General features: G+C 48.3%; 3 non-coding genes across 3 annotated transcripts; all 3 read left to right on the forward strand.

Annotated features, from left to right (window-relative positions):
* The first annotated feature begins 263 nt into the window (after positions 1-263).
* LOC128898591 (small nucleolar SNORD12/SNORD106) lies at positions 264-351 on the forward strand. Its single transcript, XR_008462908.1, has one exon. It is a non-coding gene; the product is annotated as a small nucleolar SNORD12/SNORD106 (small nucleolar RNA).
* Positions 352-1,389: 1,038 nt separating this feature from the next.
* On the forward strand, positions 1,390-1,480 carry LOC128898592 (small nucleolar SNORD12/SNORD106). The gene has a single exon (XR_008462909.1). It is a non-coding gene; the product is annotated as a small nucleolar SNORD12/SNORD106 (small nucleolar RNA).
* A 322-nt stretch (positions 1,481-1,802) lies between these two features.
* Positions 1,803-1,893, forward strand: LOC128898590 (small nucleolar SNORD12/SNORD106). Its single transcript, XR_008462907.1, has one exon. It is a non-coding gene; the product is annotated as a small nucleolar SNORD12/SNORD106 (small nucleolar RNA).
* The last annotated feature ends 15,616 nt before the right edge of the window (positions 1,894-17,509 follow it).

The raw sequence follows: 17,509 nt of genomic DNA on the forward strand, positions 1-17,509 counted from the left end.
TCCCGGCCTGAGCTATTGCTGGCCGCTAGCGTTCCCTTGCTCCATGCCTGCCGAGGGAGCGGCCTAGGCCGTCTGGGCTGGTAGCGTGGCCGCATGGCCGCTTTTGTGCTGCTCGGCCTCGGGGCCCTGGTCGCAGCCACTCTTCTCTGGGTTTGTGTGACTGACGTTTCCCCGTGAAGGGCCGCCCTTCCCGGGAAGGCCTTCCGCTGGGCCCGCAGGGCCCGCTCGGGAGGCGGGAGCACGGAGGGGGGCAGCGGGGCCTCGCTGGTGGAGGTGATGACAGTTTTTTCCCCGTCAGAGCGACAGTGTTGATTTCTTGCTTTCAAGCCAGATCGTGTCTGATGCACCAGCGGGAAGCGCCGCGCAGCCTCATGCGCTTGTGGGGCCCGGTGCTAACTGTTCTCTTCATTTAACTCCCAGATGCGGGGCCTCGGGGACTCCTGCTACCGGGTTAGGAGTGCCATGAAGGCAGTTACCCGGATCGCTCCACCGTGCCTGAGCCTCTGGCAGCTTGGAATGGTAAGTCCTTAAACTTAACTGTTCCTCACCGTTTTGAAAAATACAGCGCTTTAAAAAAACTAAAACCAAAAAATCCCAACCACACAGTTCCTGAATTGCTTCTGCCGTGCTTTGTCAGATTTGCGTCCGTGTAGACTTGATAGGTCTGTAGGTTTTACCGCTAGCCTAGATACTAGAGAGGGTTTCCTTGTGCAGAAGCCTTGCAGCCGGGCCTGTTGTGCCTCATCGCGCTGCTCTTGTATGCAGGCCCAGCAAGGTGAGCGATCTGCGGCCTGGCAGGGGCAGTGTGTTGACTGCTCCAAGCCCGTGATTGATGGATGCCCCGTGGCCAGAAGGCTGGAGACCAGACCATGCTGGAGACACGTGGGTGCCCTGGCATGGGGCAGACCTGGTCTGGGCCCTTGGTGGAGGTGCTGGTTCTGGGCCTTTCCTCCTTTGTCCTTTACTTGTAGGCCTGCAGTATTATTCACGGCATGAGCCACGAGGTGTTCCCGGCCCAACGGTTGTTATTCCTGGGGTCTGGTAACTGCATGCCATTTACTGCTACATGTGAGACCTCATTCCTTTGCCTTGGGGAAGGCAGGAGCCTCATGTAACCCTAAAGGCTGGGCCTACAGACATGTTACCTCTGCCTGCCTCCTCTTTGTTACGTCTGTCTTGGCCCTCGTACTCTGCTCTGGAAGCCTTGCATATCAGTGTTTTTTCTTGATTGATTCAGTATTAACTCTGTTCTGTGTGCTTGTTGAGCATGCCAAGTAGCCAGCCCTTTCTGGGGAAGGATTTGTATGAATTCCTTCACTGCCCAAAGGTCTGCTGGAGATGTGGAAGTGTGGCAGAGTGGCTGTGCAAACACAGAATTCCTGGGCACTTGCTGGTGTAAGTGATGACTTACTTTTTTCCCCATCAGAGCGACAGTGCTGATTTCTCACTGTTCAAGCCAAATCATGTCTGATATGCCAGCAGGGAGGTGCTGCTAGGTCCCACACCCTGCCAGGACTGGTGCTAAATACTGGCTTTATTTGTAGGGTTCTGCCAAGGCAGAGGAAGTATTGAGCCTCTGGAAGACGTGATGTGACAGCTGTAACTGGTAGTGATGCATTGCAGTTACCTGGTTTGTTCCACTCTCCCTGAACTTCTTGCAAGTAAAGTATGGTAAGTTCTTAAAGCAACTGTTGATCACTGGTTTCAATTAAAAAAGAAAAAAAAAAAGAAATGAGAGGGAGCAAGGAATCTGCAAGCTGCAGCAGTGTGAGTTGAGCAGACAACATAACTCTTGGGGACTTGCTGGTGTAAGTGATGACTGAATTTTTTCCCCATCAGAGCGACAGTGTTGACTTCTCACTGTTCAAGCCAGATCATGTCTGATACACCAGCAGGGAGGTGCTGCTGTGTCACACTGCCAGGGCTGGTGCTAACTGTTCTCCCTGGTTTTAATTAAGGATTCTGGGTAATTGGAGGTAAGGGAAGCTCCTTTTAGGGGTTGGGGCTGATGTTACCCATAGGTAGGTCAAACAGGAGGACTGGGAAGCAGAAGAGGTGCAAGGACAATCAGCTTTAAATGCCTGTTGGTTTTAATGGAAAGGCTGTGTAAGCCAGCCCTGTGCCATGGCCCTGCTTTGCACCACTGCCCTGGCTGTGCAGAATTTGCCCTCAACTGGGTTTGTTAGCTGCCTGTTTGTGGGGGGGGGGGTCTTTGAAGGCAGGGCACACCCTTAGGATAGGAGCTTTGTGTTGCTGTGGCAAAGCCTGGAACAGATGGGTGCAAAGCCACATGCTCAAGCCTGCTGTAGTGGTGGCATTGCTTCTCCCTCCTGCTTGCACCTGGAACAATCCTGCTGAGCTATGGGACTTTGCTGATGTGTGGTGTTTATTCCAGCAGAGGACAAACAACTCCCGTTGCCTCTCAAGTCTGAGCAAGCAGCTGAGACCTGGACCTCCTCAACAGAATGGCCAAACCTTTCCTGCCTGGGCAAAGGGCCTGTGCAGCCCCTCCCTCCTTGCCAGGCTGAGCTAGAGGGTGTGGGAGCTGAGAAAGATGCCCAGTGCAGTGCTGAGGACAAGAGAGGGCTGGGAGAGATTCCCAGGGCCAGAAGCGCTGCAGAGGAAGAGCCAAGTGCTGACCCACTGTCCAAGGTAGGGACAATCCCTGCTCACATGCTGCTGCTTGCCAGTCTGATAGCCCTGCCCCAGGGCCAGTTTGGTTTTCCTCCTCTGTGAGAGCAGCAGGAAAGTGCTGCCATCAGAAGCATCCTTTGCTCCTCTTTCCCAGGTACCTTGGTGATGGGATCAGGGTAGTTTGCTCCTGGGTTGGCTTCCCAGGGTTGCAGCTGACAGCACTCTTCCCTCACCCCTCTGTGTCCCCAGGAGAGCTCCAACTATTCTGAGCTTGTGCCCACAGTTAAACCTGTTGGGAGCATCTGGCTCCTTGGAGCTAGAGCTGGTGCCTCTTCTGCACCTTTCAAGGCTTGAGCTATAGGAGCTCAATCATACTAAAAAGCAGCCAGGAGTTGAGAAGCTGAGTGGGGGAATTCAGGAGCTTGTGGGTGCTGATGTAGATATGGGAGTGGGGCTGCAGGGGGCAGGACCACTTACCCCTACCCTTTCTTTGGCAGATGCAGAAGAGCTTGTGAGCCCCTGTGAGGCTGAGGAAATACACAGAACGTGGTGGATGGAGATGCCTTCTGTATTAAGCTTGGAAGCTTTTGTTGTTTGCAGAAACAGCAGCTGCCACAGTAGATGCTGGTGGGAAAGGAGCTGCCCAGCCTCCAGCCAGCTCCTGCTGGGGATGTGCCTAGGGGCCCCATCATCCCAAGGCTAGACATTCTATCATGCTCTGTTCAAGACAATGTGGAAAACTTTTAAGGCGCAGCCTAAAACTACCACCCAGGCCCTAACATTCTGTGATTCTAAGAAGGTTTGTTTCTGGCTTTCTGTAGATAAATTTGTATCTCTTTTCCCATAAATACTTAATTCTAAGCACAGCCTCTGTTTCATCCTTACATTTGTGCTGGGCACTGGTGGGATTTGCCCAGTTATGGTTTCCCCTTCTTCCTGGATTGGAGGCAGCCTGGGGTGCTGGCACAGCCATTCCAGTGGTCAGGGGGAGCTGAGCAGAGCAGGAAAGGGGGTTCCACTTTGGGAGATGACACCCTGCTGGTACCTTGGCAGTGCTGCAGCATTGTAGGGTCCTGGGAGCAAGGCTGACCCTGAGACAAACCCTGAGAGTGAGCAGGGCGCAGAGGCCAGGAGAGAGGAAAGACACAGCCAGACAGGGTCTGCTCTGGCACTTCTGCTGTTGGCAGCAGTCTCGGGCACTGCTCCTTGCTTGGGGTGCCCCGTGGAGCAGGCAGCACAGGCTGTGTGGGGCTGTTGGCAGAGGGGTGTCTGGGGGTGCAAGTCCTTGGCTGGCTCTGGGGAGCCATGGGTGCTGGCATTGCTGAGGGGATGCAACACTGCCAGGCCAAGGAGTGCAGGGTGCCCAGGCTTGGGAGAAGAATAGTGAGGGGACACCAGGAATGTGCAGGCCCCTATTGGGGCAAAATGGGGTCCCCTCTGTCCATGTTGCCCCACCTCAGCCTGTTGGCTTTAATAAAAGGGCTGCATGAGCCAGCCCCAAGTAGGGTTGTGCTCTGCAGCACCATCCTGGCTGTGCAGGATCCTCAAATGGGTTCTGTGACCTCCCTGCTTGTCTGGGGGGGTCTCTGAAGGCAGGCAATCCCTTCCCCAGGCATGTCTGACTGGCAAAGCCTGGAGCAGGGGTATCCACATGGGGCACTCCTGTGGGTGCAACCCAGAGGACCAAGCTTGCTGCAGAGGTGGTGGCATTGCTTATTCCTCCTGCTTGTCCCTGAAGCAATCCTGCTGAGTTCTGGGCTTTCCCCAAAAGCACGTTATTTGCTTCCCCCAAGGATGAACATCCCGTGCCTCCCAGCTCTGTGAGCAAGCAGCCTGGCCATGTGCACCCCACACCTGGAGAAGCCCCTCACCAGCATCACTACTTGATCCTCTTGGAGTCTCGATGTTAGGACTGTAGCTGGCAGTGATAAATGGTGTGATAAGAGCACTTACCTAGTTTGCTCTGCTATATGTGCCCCTCAGGCAGGGGAGACTGGGCAGACTGATTCCCCTGTGTTCACCGATGGAAATAAAGGGGGAAGTAACATCTTTCTGCAAGGGTTACTTCTGCAGTGCTTTGGCAGGTTGGTGGCTCTGGAGAGAGAGCTGTGGAGATCTGAACATTGCAGCAGGGGTCCTCTCAGGTGTTGGTCCTGAGTATCAACACCTGTTGAAATAAGTGTTGATTTAGCATCTTGCAGGGAATGAATACCTTGTCAGTTGTTCCATGAAGGTTTTTCATCTTCAGCTGAAGAGAATCTGTTGTGATGACTTCAAAGGGTTTTTTTCCCCACAGCTTAGGCAATGCTGATTCTGTTTTAGCCAGATAGTGACTGATTTCACAGATGCAAGATGCTTCAGTTCCCGGTGTGGCTGTACATGGAGGCTGCATGCCCTTGCACCTCTTGCAGGGAAACGTGTGCTGCTGCATGCCTCGAGGGTGGGCAGCACTGGAGGGTGCTGTCTGCACAGAGAACGGAAGCACTGGTTGTGTGACACTGTTGTGTAAAGAAAACACATGAGGTTCAGAAGATCTCAAGTGGTAGAGACCTCTGCCAGGTTTCAGTTTAAGGGCATTAGCTTTTTTTGTTTTGCCCCTTTGTTCTGTTCATGAAAATCTCAGCCACTGTGGAAGTTTCAGCAGTGCTAAAAGCAGAGGATGCTGAGATTTGGGGAGAATGGGTTAACTGCACCTTCTATTTTCTTCTGGTTTTGCCCTGGGTCCTCACAACAGCTTTACACAGGCAGACTCCCAAGTCCAACTCTTCAGGGCTTCTGGTAGGATCTGCCCTTTAGTCTATTGCCTGCAGGATGTGGGCCCTGAGTCCCTGCCTATATTCCACAATGTGGAGATGACTGGCAGTTTGTGTCAGGTTAGATGAATTGTGCTGTGGATGGCAAAGGAATGTGTTCTTGCTGAATGGCTAGAGCTGCCTACAGACCTCACAGCTACTGCTCAGTAGCCAGACCAGGATTTTATCCTAACACATCTAGGAGAAATGTGTTAGGAGCTATTTTTATTTCTTTCCCCAAACTGTATTCTGTGGACCTATGTGACCCTGCCAAGTGGCTTTAAAAATGAATAGAAGTGCAGTACACTTCGGTGCCATCTGCAGCACAGCATCACTATCAACACCCACTGACTCAGAGCCCTAAAGAAAACAGCCAGAAGACAGCTGGATGACAGAAGAGGTCACTAGACTTTAAATTATGACATTCTGAAAGGACTTTGAATAACTTTCCTAATGGGTCCAAGAAATTGGTCCAAGCCCAAATCACCTCAATACTGTCTCTGAATAATCCTTTTGTAGCTCTAGCAAGAATGAAAAATTCAGTGTTGCCAGAGGAAAGAGACCCTCAAAAGCAGCTCACAAGCACCACAAGTCTACATCTGGAGGAGACTTCTGTGCATGAAATTCAGATTTTTAAAATTGCCATTCTGTCTTGAGCCCATGGTGACAGTGCTTTGGAAAGGGAAGAGGATGAAAAATGATCCACAAAGGCTTTGCCAGTGCTTGGCTCCATCCACGCAGCTAGCTTACAGCTGCTGGGCTTTGTTCATATGCCATGCCATGGTAGAAGGAGCTGGGTATGGTGATGGAAATCAGGACCAGGAGCACAAAATGTGTCACCCTCATGACACAGCAGTAGCTGCTCTGAATCATGTGCTTGATGTTTAGGTAAGCTGGGAACCAACAAGAGGTGCATGTTGCTGTTGGCACCTTTGGCAACCACCTTTTTCTCCAGGCAGTTTTCCCAAACCCTCCTAAAGTGTTTCCACAGTGACATAAATTGCTGACTAACAAAACTTCTCAGACACTTTCAGTCCTTCTGTAAATTTCCAGGAAAACTGGACCTATAAATATTCCTCCTCAAAAGCAGCGACAGGGAATACACAAAAGTCAAGTCTCTTGAACTGCTGGTGGCAAGGGCCTGATCCACAACCACTGAAAAATAGATTCACTCTCCAGAAAGACCTTCCCCCCCTGAGTGCTCCATCTCAGGGGAGAAAGAAGTTTTTTGTCTCCTCTTGGTAGACAAAAGTCTTGCAAACAAGAATGTGTAATGTGTGACAACCACAGCAACGCTCCCCTGAGCCTGCAGGTGATTTGCAGCCATATCCATGGGGCAGCAACCATCTTCCTTCATCAACAGGCCATTAAATTACCCAGCTGGATTTGGGGGAATCAGTGCAATGCCTACCACTGCTGCAGCTGTGCAGCACAGTGAAAGTGCACATACTGCAAGGTGCTAAACAAAGGCAGAGGAAGAGATCAGTATTTCTTCTCCTTGAGAAATGGTATCCAGAAGTTAGCTGCTGCTGGCAGGCCAGGCTCTAACCGGCACCAATGTGCAAGCGTTCCAGTACCTGTGAGAGGATCAAAAGCACAAGCCTCACCCTTGCAATTGAAGAGCAACCCTGTGGCCACCCACAGCGGGAAGTGTGAGCATGTGTGGAGCAGAAAGCCTGTGTGCTACTCTGGGGCAGCCCCTGGGTGCTGACACGCCAACATCCCATTCAGAGAGGGGCTTTCAGAACAGCCTTCAGGGAAGCCATCTGGGCAAACAGCACCACGTGGGGCTGCATCTGCTGATCTACCACCCTCATGGACCACCTGAGTGTCCTCAGCCTGCTGGAGGGACATCTGTCACCCTGTTGGAGACAGAAAACATGCCTTACTTCCTTGTGGAGTCAGTGCTGAGACCGCATCTCCAAAAGGTTATTTGACCCTGGATGTCCTCATTGAGGAAGGGTACATGAAGCCAAGGGAGTCTGTGCAAAGTAGAGAAATGAGGACAGCCCCTGGATTTAATATTTGCTTTGAGAAAAGCCAAGGCAAAGCAAGCTGTTTCTCAGCTCTAGAGGGAAGACTTCAAGGTGACCCAGCCACAGCATTCAAAACTGAACAGAAGAAGTGACAGGCACAGTGAAGTGCAGACTATCCAGCAGACATGTTTGTAGATACAACACTATCAAATCAGCCAAATTCTCAGGTAACACAAACAGAAATGGTCCTGGGCCTGTTTCCACAAATCCAAATTAAATTTAGGGAATATAACTGATTTGATTTACACCATGAATAGGGTCTAGCACAAAGAATATTTTTACAACAGAGCACCAGTCCTCCTACACAGTGAGCTGAACCTGAGCATCAGCCAGGTGTTCTGAGCAAGACGAGTCACAGCAGGAAGCAGAGGGACATAAAGTGCAAGATGAAAGCTGCCAGGAGACCACCACTGCAGTGCCAAAGGCCTCAGCCCTATATACCCATGTGCCCAGCACCTGGATGGGAAAGGGATCTGGCAAGAAGGGTGGAAGAAGAACAGAATTCTGTAGCTGCAGAGCATTTCTTCAAAACACTGGATGCTGTAGAAGAAAGAAACCTTCTGCTTCAAAAAAAAGGTCTTCCCCTTACTGCCTGTGGGGCAGCCTGAGTGTCCTGAAATGTGGATCTTCCTAGGGCAACCACAAAACCAGTTTTTATTTCACTGCTGTCCCTGATAACATCTAGCCTGTCAACACAGCTGATGCATCAGATAGCTTAATCTGTCACTGAGGAGGGATGCAGGCAGAGGAAATAATGCAAAGAGTAGAAGCAGCAGTGAGTAAATGGACTGTGCTATCCCATCAGCTAATGCAGCCATCTAACAGATGGGCCTAAAAAGAATATAATAATCACTGTGCAGTCAAAAAATGCCTGAGTCTTGGGGAATACAAATGTTAAACCTCTCACCCTGTATGAAAATAGGTCTATTAAAAGCAACCTCAGAGAAATAACCTGTGCTATTTTCCTCTCAAATGCTCATGGCACCAAGGAACAGAGCTGTTGTGAGAAAAGTAAACATTTGCTTCAACAGCTTCTGAGTGACTCCAGATTTCAGTTTAAGAAAGTTACACAGCACTGTCTGTGCCTGCTGGCACTGATAGAACTGACAATGCTGCCTTCATCCCAGCTGTCCTGCTGAGCCACCTCACAGCAGCAGAGCACGAGCCCTGGACATGCTGTGATTATCCAGTGCTGGCCTGTGAGAGCTAGCTGGGAGCTCTCTGTGCAGAGAAAAAGCTGTAAGCCAGCCTTTGTCCACAGTGGACTTCCTGGCCTTCATCTCATTCAAAACACCCTGCAGACACACTCAGGAGTTGAGCAGTGCCTGCAGAAGTCAGGCAAGCAATGGGGCAACAGATCCCAAAGACAGCTCCAAGGAGAGCTGCAAATGGCTTCAAATTGAGTGGTAAACCTTCTGCTGACATCTTTTATCAAAGGGCTATATTAAGAGATTTTTTTTTATCAGTGATCTTGCCTTTATGCTTGCTATAGACAGCAAAATCTCTCTATTCAGCAGAAGGAATGCAGTTGCAATAGAAAGTCCACTGCAGCTCAAGTTATTGAACAGCTTATGGTTACACACAGGAAACATACCTGAGTCAAGCTCAGCCAGCTCTCCATTACCAAGGGTGTCTGGAGAAGCAGCAGCAGGTAGGATATCCCCTAGAACAGAAAAAGAGATCTTACAGTACTAAAGAACATGACCCTTGGCTTGTGTTTACCAGCTGTGACAACCATATATCCTAATTTCCCTGAAACTCTATGGTAAAGGCAGCCATGAACACAGTTTTGAGCATGGTATGTTGGTAGTTGGAGCAAAGGTGTGGAAGGAGCGCAAAGGGATGCTCTCTAGACCCAAGCTAGTTAAGACCAAAACATCATTGAGACAGACACTTAGCTGTTTGCAGGCATTTCAGAAACTCCAGCAGATGAAAGCTTTGAAGCAAAACCCTATCAGTACAGAAGACCTCCTCCACCCCTACTCCTCTAAATTAAATCCTGGTTAGGTGTTACTTCAAGTGTTTGTCTTCACTTTGTCACATATCTTGTTCTCACAGATAAGCTAATGACCGCTGATCCAGAGGTTTATTACAGCAGACTGCTATGGTGACACGGTGAAAGCATCCTGACTGTAGTCACAGAGAACAACTCAAACAAAGGGACAGTTGATGCAGAAACTCCATCTGCCCTTTGCTCAGCGCTGGGCAGCACATGCACAGAGCACCCCCTACAGCTGCCTGGTCAGGAAGATCTCCACACTTAGTTCTTTACATGCATTTCAGTTCATCCAGCGAGCCCCTGCATTCAGACTGGAGAGCATTCTTGGGTTGCCTGCCATGGATCTGTTATCTTCACACCATTTTTAGCCACATTTCTTAGAGAGGTAATAAAACCTGCAAACCCTGTATTCCACCTACATCTGTCCTTACAGCTCCCAGTGGACAGCCAGCACTCTCCAGTCTCTGAAGTGTGCTTGCTGGTAGGTATGCTCATCAGGTTATGGAAGTAATTATATTAGCAGCAGTTCTGATCCCTCAGTATGTTGTTTCAAGAGATTATGCTGCTTATATTAATTGGATGAGAAAAGTCTCTAGAATGCTGATTAGTAGCTAATTTTCATTCATTGCTGTTTCTTACTAAACATACATGCCAATGGCCACTGTCAGCTCAGATACCAAATTCCCTCCCGTAACCACTGGAACTGCTATTTATGCATTTAAGTATCAGAAATACCCTCTAAACTTGTAGTTGCTGTAAAGAATTTCCCATCCATTAGAGTATTAATTAAGCTGTTGCTCTCAGCCAGTAAAAATAACACAGCAATACTTCAAATGCTGCAGGAAATTGCTCCCTAAACATTTCCTCAGCCTGTTATCCATGCCTCACTTTTGCCTTCAGCTACTTCAAGCTGCACTCTCACTGTTGGGCTGGCTCACTCCAGCCTCTGCACCTGCACTAAGCTGCTTTCAGGCAGCAGCCCCTGGCTTGGTATTTAGCATGTATGACCCATCAGCTACAGGCTTCCACAGGCAGAATTAGCAACAGAGGAATCAGCAACAGCTGCCAGGTGGCCCTGCTCTGCAGGAACCTAATGGGGCTGCAGGGGGGGTTGATTCTTAACCCCATCCCTATTGCATGGACCTGCTGTGCTACTTCCCAGCACAGCACATGAGGAACAGCTACTTCCACCATTAGGCCTGGGGTCTGAATCTGAACCTGCTGTCTGTGACACTGCAGATTAATATATATCTCAGCTCTTCACATTGGCTTGATCTGAAGGGGCTATTTACTTCATTTGCATTGCCAGTGGGGTGTACAAATGCCAGCAGACCAGGACCTGCATGAGACATCTGCCAAGGCCTGTTGGATGGTGCATCATGCAGATACCAGTCCTGAACTGCCAGGCTAATGGACAGAGCAGATGGAAAATGCTTCTCCCTCACTGGAGACCAGACTCACCACCATCCAGCCCCTCTGTGTGTGCAGGCATCGCACAGCACAGGTGCACTGACACAGTTTTTTTGCCCCTACTGAGGCCAGAGGTCTACAGTCCATTGATCTGGGATACGCAATTCAGAGGTACAGGAAGAAATACATCTTAGGGCTCTTGACCACCTTTCTAGCATTAGGAAATTAGGTATTAGACAAGCCTTCATCTTCCTCTTGTCTAGCAGTTCCCTACTTCAGCACACGTGTACAGTTTGTATTTAATTCTCCTGCTCTGCAGACCTGAAAGCTTGCCAACAGCATCCAGGGGAAGGCTGCAGGATCTGAATGAACATCTGGCACTAAGTCTCTAGCCAGCAGCACAAGTCATTCCTGTGAGCTTCACACTGCACAAGGGGAATGTCCAGGTCCTCACAGAAGCTGACATCAGCTTCCCTCCCTTCCCAGACTGCTGCCACTTTGCTGTAAAACTCATGTATGGAAGAACTTGCAAAGCCAGTGACTTGCCTGGGAACATGCCAGTCTAACACCTTTTACCAGGCCAGCTAAATCCCTACTGAATCATGTTCTATACCAGCTGCTTCCTACAGAGGATCTAAGAGAGAAGCTGAGGGAGAGCCCTTGTTCAAACACAAGCAAAGAGCAGACTACTCCTCTCCCTTTGGTCCAGAAGACAAACCCATTGTCAGCCTTCAGCACTCAGCTATTATGGACCCAGAACTGTGCCCTAGAGATGCTTCCTGCAGCATAGCAGCAGCAGCCACAGGAAACAGGAAACTCCTGTTTTCATGCAATTATCCTTACTGGTCAGAAATAAAGGACTCCCACACTGCAGTCTTCTGAACATGCTGCCTAGAAGAAATATCTCCATCTGCTGAATTGGTTTAGATCAACCTTTTTCTACCCCATATTTTCCCACAAATCACTAGTGGGTATTTAATATGCTACTTCCTACAGGCACTGTAAGAAAAAAATATGGTAAGTTTCTTAGCAATCAAAATGAAGTTCCATTGGAAAGACTCTGGTGGAGTTTTACAGCTTGTTTATATAAACCACACCTTAATAGCCAGGGGAAAACAAAATGTTTTCCTCAGTTAGTTATTTTCTCTCTCTTGCTGTTTACAAGATTTCTCTCCATGTTGTAATTTATGGCATAATTTTTCATTGATCTGAGTGGGAGCCTGGATATTGAAAAGAGGAACATGCTTTAAGGAGGTCAATTAAGTTTCTCCCAGAGTTCTATAATTCAAAGCCGGGCAGAGCTGCAATAGTGTTGAAATAGTGAAAAAGGTTAATTTCCAGAGGGGAGGTGAAGCAAAAGAAGAAGAAAAAAGTGCACCTCATTCTGAGTAAAATAAAGCCTTTTTTTTTTTTTAAAACTCTGCATTTACTAAATTGCAAAGTGCAGAGCTCCTTGGTTTTACCAAAGAACATGGAAGCTTGACTGGCAGTGCCTGCCCTTGCTTGTGACAGCTGCTGCTCCCAGTTAAGAAAACAAGTGTGACCATTTCTGCCATGCAAATTGTGTCAAGTGAATAAAAGCTGTTAAACAGGTGAGGCAGTGGTACAGGTTCTTTTTATTTTCACCCCTGCTGTTACTGCATGCTGCTGCTTCCTAGTTGCACCCAGAAATGCCAGCCACAAAAAAGACCCTCTGTGCTGAGAGCTGGCTTCTGTGTGTTTGGGTCACTGCTTTGGTTTTTAGCTCTATTTTGTATCATATTTCTGTTCTGCTTAGGGGAAGGAATCTGGTTTACCTTCTTAGAGTATCACAATATCACTAAGGTTGGAAGAGACCTCAAAGATCATCAAGTCCAACCTGTCACCACAGACCTCATGACTAGACCATGGCACCAAGTGCCACGTCCAATCCCCTCTTGAACACCTCCAGGGATGGTGACTCCACCACCTCCCTGGGCAGCACATTCCAATAACAAACAACTCTCTTGGTGAAGAACTTTCTCCTCACATTGAGCCTAAACTTCCCCTGGCACAGCTTGAGACTGTGACCCTTCTTCATAGGGTCACCTCTCATGGATCACACTCTCACAAATTGTCCCTTTATCTTCTCTTAGGAAAAGAAAAAGAAAATGGAGAGTACCAGGTTCAGGGAAGTTGGCTGGTTTCTTTCCTCTTCTTTGGGAAAGCAAAAGTCTCAGGGAGAAAACCACTAGAAGCTTTTTATTAAAGTATTTGTCTTTCCTATTTGCTAAATAAGACTTCTGGCCACTTTGAACCTTCCCCAGCTTTCATTAAACATAATAGCTTTTTAATGACAACGACGTTGTTTCCCTTATGCCCTGGGGTGAGTCATAGCTCCATTCTCTATGGAGAGGCACTATGCCATGGGGTTATGTAGTGGTTTTTGGCAGGAGAAGGTTAGTACCCATGTTCTCTGTGCTTGTGGCCACATCTGAATAAGAGGAGTGGGATTTTCTATTTTCCTGCTAGCATGACTTCCCCCCCATGGTCCTTTATATGAGAGAGGAGAAGGTAGACTAATCAGCAGATAATATTTCCCATGTGTTGGGGCTGGCTGAGGCACAGTTTTGCCATGGTGAGATGAAGCCTTTATCAAGGGCACATGCTTTTGGGGTTTAAATCCAAGAAGGTGTTTGCTCAGCCATTAACTGCTCTGCTCTGGTGCGATTCTCTCACCTGTACCATGAGAGTGCCCTTAGGGACAAAGGTGGTGAGCTGAAAAACAGCAGATACTTTGGACCTAGCTGGTCCAAAGTAGGGCTCTGGAGAAGACTGCTGTCCTCTGCTCTGTCCTCTGTGCACTCTGGGAAGATGATGTGGTTCTCCTCCTTGCAGCCAGCTGAGGGTGAGTTTTACAAGGGTGGCAAAGGCACACCTTAAGAGGTGTGCAGCAGTTCCTGGCCTGATGACCACATGCAGAAAAGCCCAGATCTAACAAGAAGGGATTTTTTTTTTTACTGGATAAGATGCTTTATGGTCCCTCAGACCAGTTCAGGTGTGCTGGCCAAAACTCCTTTCAGTCCTAATGAGGACTATTCATGTACAGGGCTGTTCCCGGGTGGGCTTTGTTTGCAGGTGGAGTTTAGGACTATTTGGTTTGATGCTCTCTGCTTTGGAATCTCAAATACTTGGGTTTGTAATCTGATTTTTCTTCAGATTTTCCTCAGGAAAGTCTCTGAATCTTGCTTGATATCAACTCTTCTTCCAGGTCTCTGTGTGCTAAAAACTAGAAGGTGTACAGAAAGGCATTGATGTTTAAAGGCTAAAGTCCTCCTCCCTTTCCTGATCCCTCAGCATATTTTTGTTTTAATTAGAGCTTTCTGCACGGGGTGCCTGGGGGTAAGCAGGCAGAGAAGCTTTTAAAGAAAGCAGGAGATGTGAGAGTAAATCAGCCAGCAAATCTAGTTCTTACTATTATTGAGTTTGTCAAAAGAAAGGGAAAGAAAACAACAACAACAAAACTTCATTCTTGGATTAGGATATTTCTACCTGAGATTCTTTTGCTCAACACTAAGAGCTCGTTATCCGCCCACGAGCATTTGGGTTTGTCTTGGCATCATGTTGTGAGTGGAGTGCGTGTGGAAGCGTGACCACATCCACAGCAGCGACTGCTTTTGCTGTCAAAGGTTAGCCAGCCTAAAGAAGGACTTAAGAGAGGCAGGTGAGGAACTGGATGTTAGAAACACAACTGTAGCAGAGAGGTCACAAGAGAGGAGCTGCTGTTGCAGAGGCTGGAACGGTGGCACCTCTCCCTGGCTCAAACTGCCAGCCAGCCAGCCCCTCTTCTTGGGGAGAGAGGATTAAAGGACAAGCCAGTGGAGATCTATAAAATCACAAATGGCCTTGAGAAGGTGTATAAGAATTGATCATTCCCTGTCTCTTCCAATACAAGAGCTAGGTATTGGAATTAAACTAAACGATGGTAGGTTTGAAATGGCTTCATGCCCTGTGCAGCATGGTACTCTGACAGGAGACTGGGGGTGCTAAAAGTTTACATGGGCTCAAAATGAGATGTATGGCATGGACTGAGGCACAGATACCACTCACTAGGAAACCTTGAATGTGAAATTGCCAGAGCTGTGAAAGCATTCTGGGGAAATAGATTCAACCTGTCATATTCCCTCCTGGGCATCATGCTATCAACCACTACTGAAGGCAGGTGCTGGGGCAGACAGGGCTTTGTTTTGATTCAGTGCAGCATTTCTAGTGGATGAATAAACATTCAGCTTTCTATCAGCAGCAGTCTGAGCTCATCTCTCAGTTTGTGCTCTGGTATGGTTAGATCAGCTCTGAGAAGGAGTGAGAGAACTCTTTGCACTTGCTTGTACAAAGGCCACCTTTGACCTGTCTTAGGAAAGAGCTGCGTGTGCTGAGCTTGTTTGTTGAGAGGACTAGGACAGCAGCATCCTCAGGGCCCAGGATGTAATGAAGGGCTGAGAGGCTTCAAAGAGTTCCTCCTGCTAGGGCTTGGGGAAGAGAATAAACAATTGAATGAAGCAAAGAGTAAAACCTCAGGTGAATGGCTTCAGTGGAATAGCCAGGCAGAGTAAATCCTCAGAGACAGCCAGGTGTTTCTTGCACATGTTCCCTGCTTTTCCTGTGCTGGAGGCTTTTTGCCCTGTCTGCCACAAAGAGGGAAGGCTCTAGGATGGGAAAACATTCAGCAGACTATTGACTCAGATAAGTGCTGCAAACATAAAACCTCAGCAGTTGCTCTGGCCTTGGCATGAAGCCAGCTTGCCCCTATTCTGCCTGATCAGTCAGGCACAAGCATAATGGAGAGTTTGAAAAGGAGAGTCAGTTAAGAAAAACGTGGGCCCATTCAGTCTCTCTTTGGACTCATGTTGGTGGTCCTCTCCTCTGCTGCACTTTGTCCCCAGTTCAGGCAGGCAGGGCATATGAGCAAACACTGCTGCTGAGGCAGAGCAGCAGCCTGAGAGGAGTGAAATGAAATGAAATGTAGGGCTTGTGCCTGACTATAAACACTGTTGGAAAGGAAACAGCCTGTTTCAGAGGATGCTGAGGCATCATTTCATGTAGGGGGGTATCCCCAGAAACAGGATGATAAGATAAAAAGAAAAGGAAGTTTTTGCATTACCACAAATTAGGAGCTCAGCTTCCAAAGTGTAGAAGGTTGATGAGAGCTGTCACTCAGTTTAGATTGCTACAAGAGCTGTCTGTGGTTAAAGCAAAGTTTGTGCTTACCAACTGTCCTGAAAAGTCTCAGCCTCATGATGGGTTTCCTGGTTTTGGTGCTTTGCTGCTTCTGTTGATGAGTTACTTGGAGGAAGTTTGATCCTTTGCCCCAGCTTTTATTTGAAGACATTGAAGTTTCTGAGGGTTTCTCTGCCTCCCTGCAGATAGCTAAAAGTTGAGAAGAAAGTTGCTATGTGCAACTGAAATTCCTTCTGTGCTCCACTATGCTGGATAGGACATAGTCTGTTTAGGTCCATGTGTGCTAAATTTCACACCAGCATAGCCTGGATAAGTGTGTCCTTGCATGCTCTGGGCATGAGACATGAAAGGCAGCAGAGCACAGAACAGCCTCTGCTGCAGAAATTCTTTTTCAAGTTAGTACCTATTGAGAGAAGCAAAAGTGCAGGTGGAAATACTGACCTTTGCCTTCTTTGGGGTAAAGGATTGTTGCCATTGCTGTTGACTTGCTTCATGAGCTGCTGGTGCTTCTCACTGAAATATAATGAATAAGCAGAGCATCCCTTGTGATAGCCTTGGAGAAGGGTTTGAATGAAGCAGCAGCCAGCTCTCCTGTGGCCTTCTCATATCTGTAGAAATCAGCTCCAAGAAATCAGATCACTTGGTTGGCTGCTGTCCTTCTATGCTTTTACAGACTTGGCTGTGACAATGGAAAACAAAATCACTCTAAACCAGATTAATTTTTCTTTTCCTGTCCTGCATACTGATAGCTCTGTTAGTTTCCTTAGTGCTGGAATGCACAAGAATCCAAGTCCTGCACAAGGGACATGAAATGCAAGGGGCTGTAGAAACACAGTACAAGGAAAATACTGCAATCCTCATGCAATTGCAATGAATGTATAAATTATTAAGGGATGGGGACAGAGAGGCAAAGGGGAGAACACTTGGGAATTGGGTAAATCCTATCTAGGCTACATAATCGTCTTGCCTTTCCCCCCCCCCCCCCCCTTTTCCAGGTAAGGGGAAAAGTTTTGGCAAAATAAAGTTTAAGAAGGGGGTGGTATTAGGGAGCATTCCACAGATGGGTGGATCAGCCTGTGGTGGAGGCAGGGACACTGAGTGAAAGTGAGAGTAAGATTCCCTTTGTTTCTTGGAAGGGACTTTCCATCTGCAACATCCTCCTGCCCCTCAGAGCTAAGGAAGGGAGCAGGAGGGCCTCTGGGAACTGGGTCATTGCCAGCTCCAGCACAGTGTAGCTTAATTAAGTGAAGGACAATGAACTCCAGGGCAGGAACCCTGTGTGGCCAGCCAGGAAAGCAGCTGGGTTTGAACAAGCAGATCAAGCTGCATTTCTACCTGTCCTAGTGAGCTGCCTCTTGGTATTCCCTGTAGGTTGGAAAACACAATCTCTGCTGTCAAGGGCAGCCTTGCAGGCTGTTCTCCTCCTGAACCTCTCCTGGACT

Source organism: Dryobates pubescens, chromosome 26, assembly GCF_014839835.1.
Source record: "Dryobates pubescens isolate bDryPub1 chromosome 26, bDryPub1.pri, whole genome shotgun sequence".
NCBI lineage: Eukaryota > Metazoa > Chordata > Aves > Piciformes > Picidae > Dryobates > Dryobates pubescens.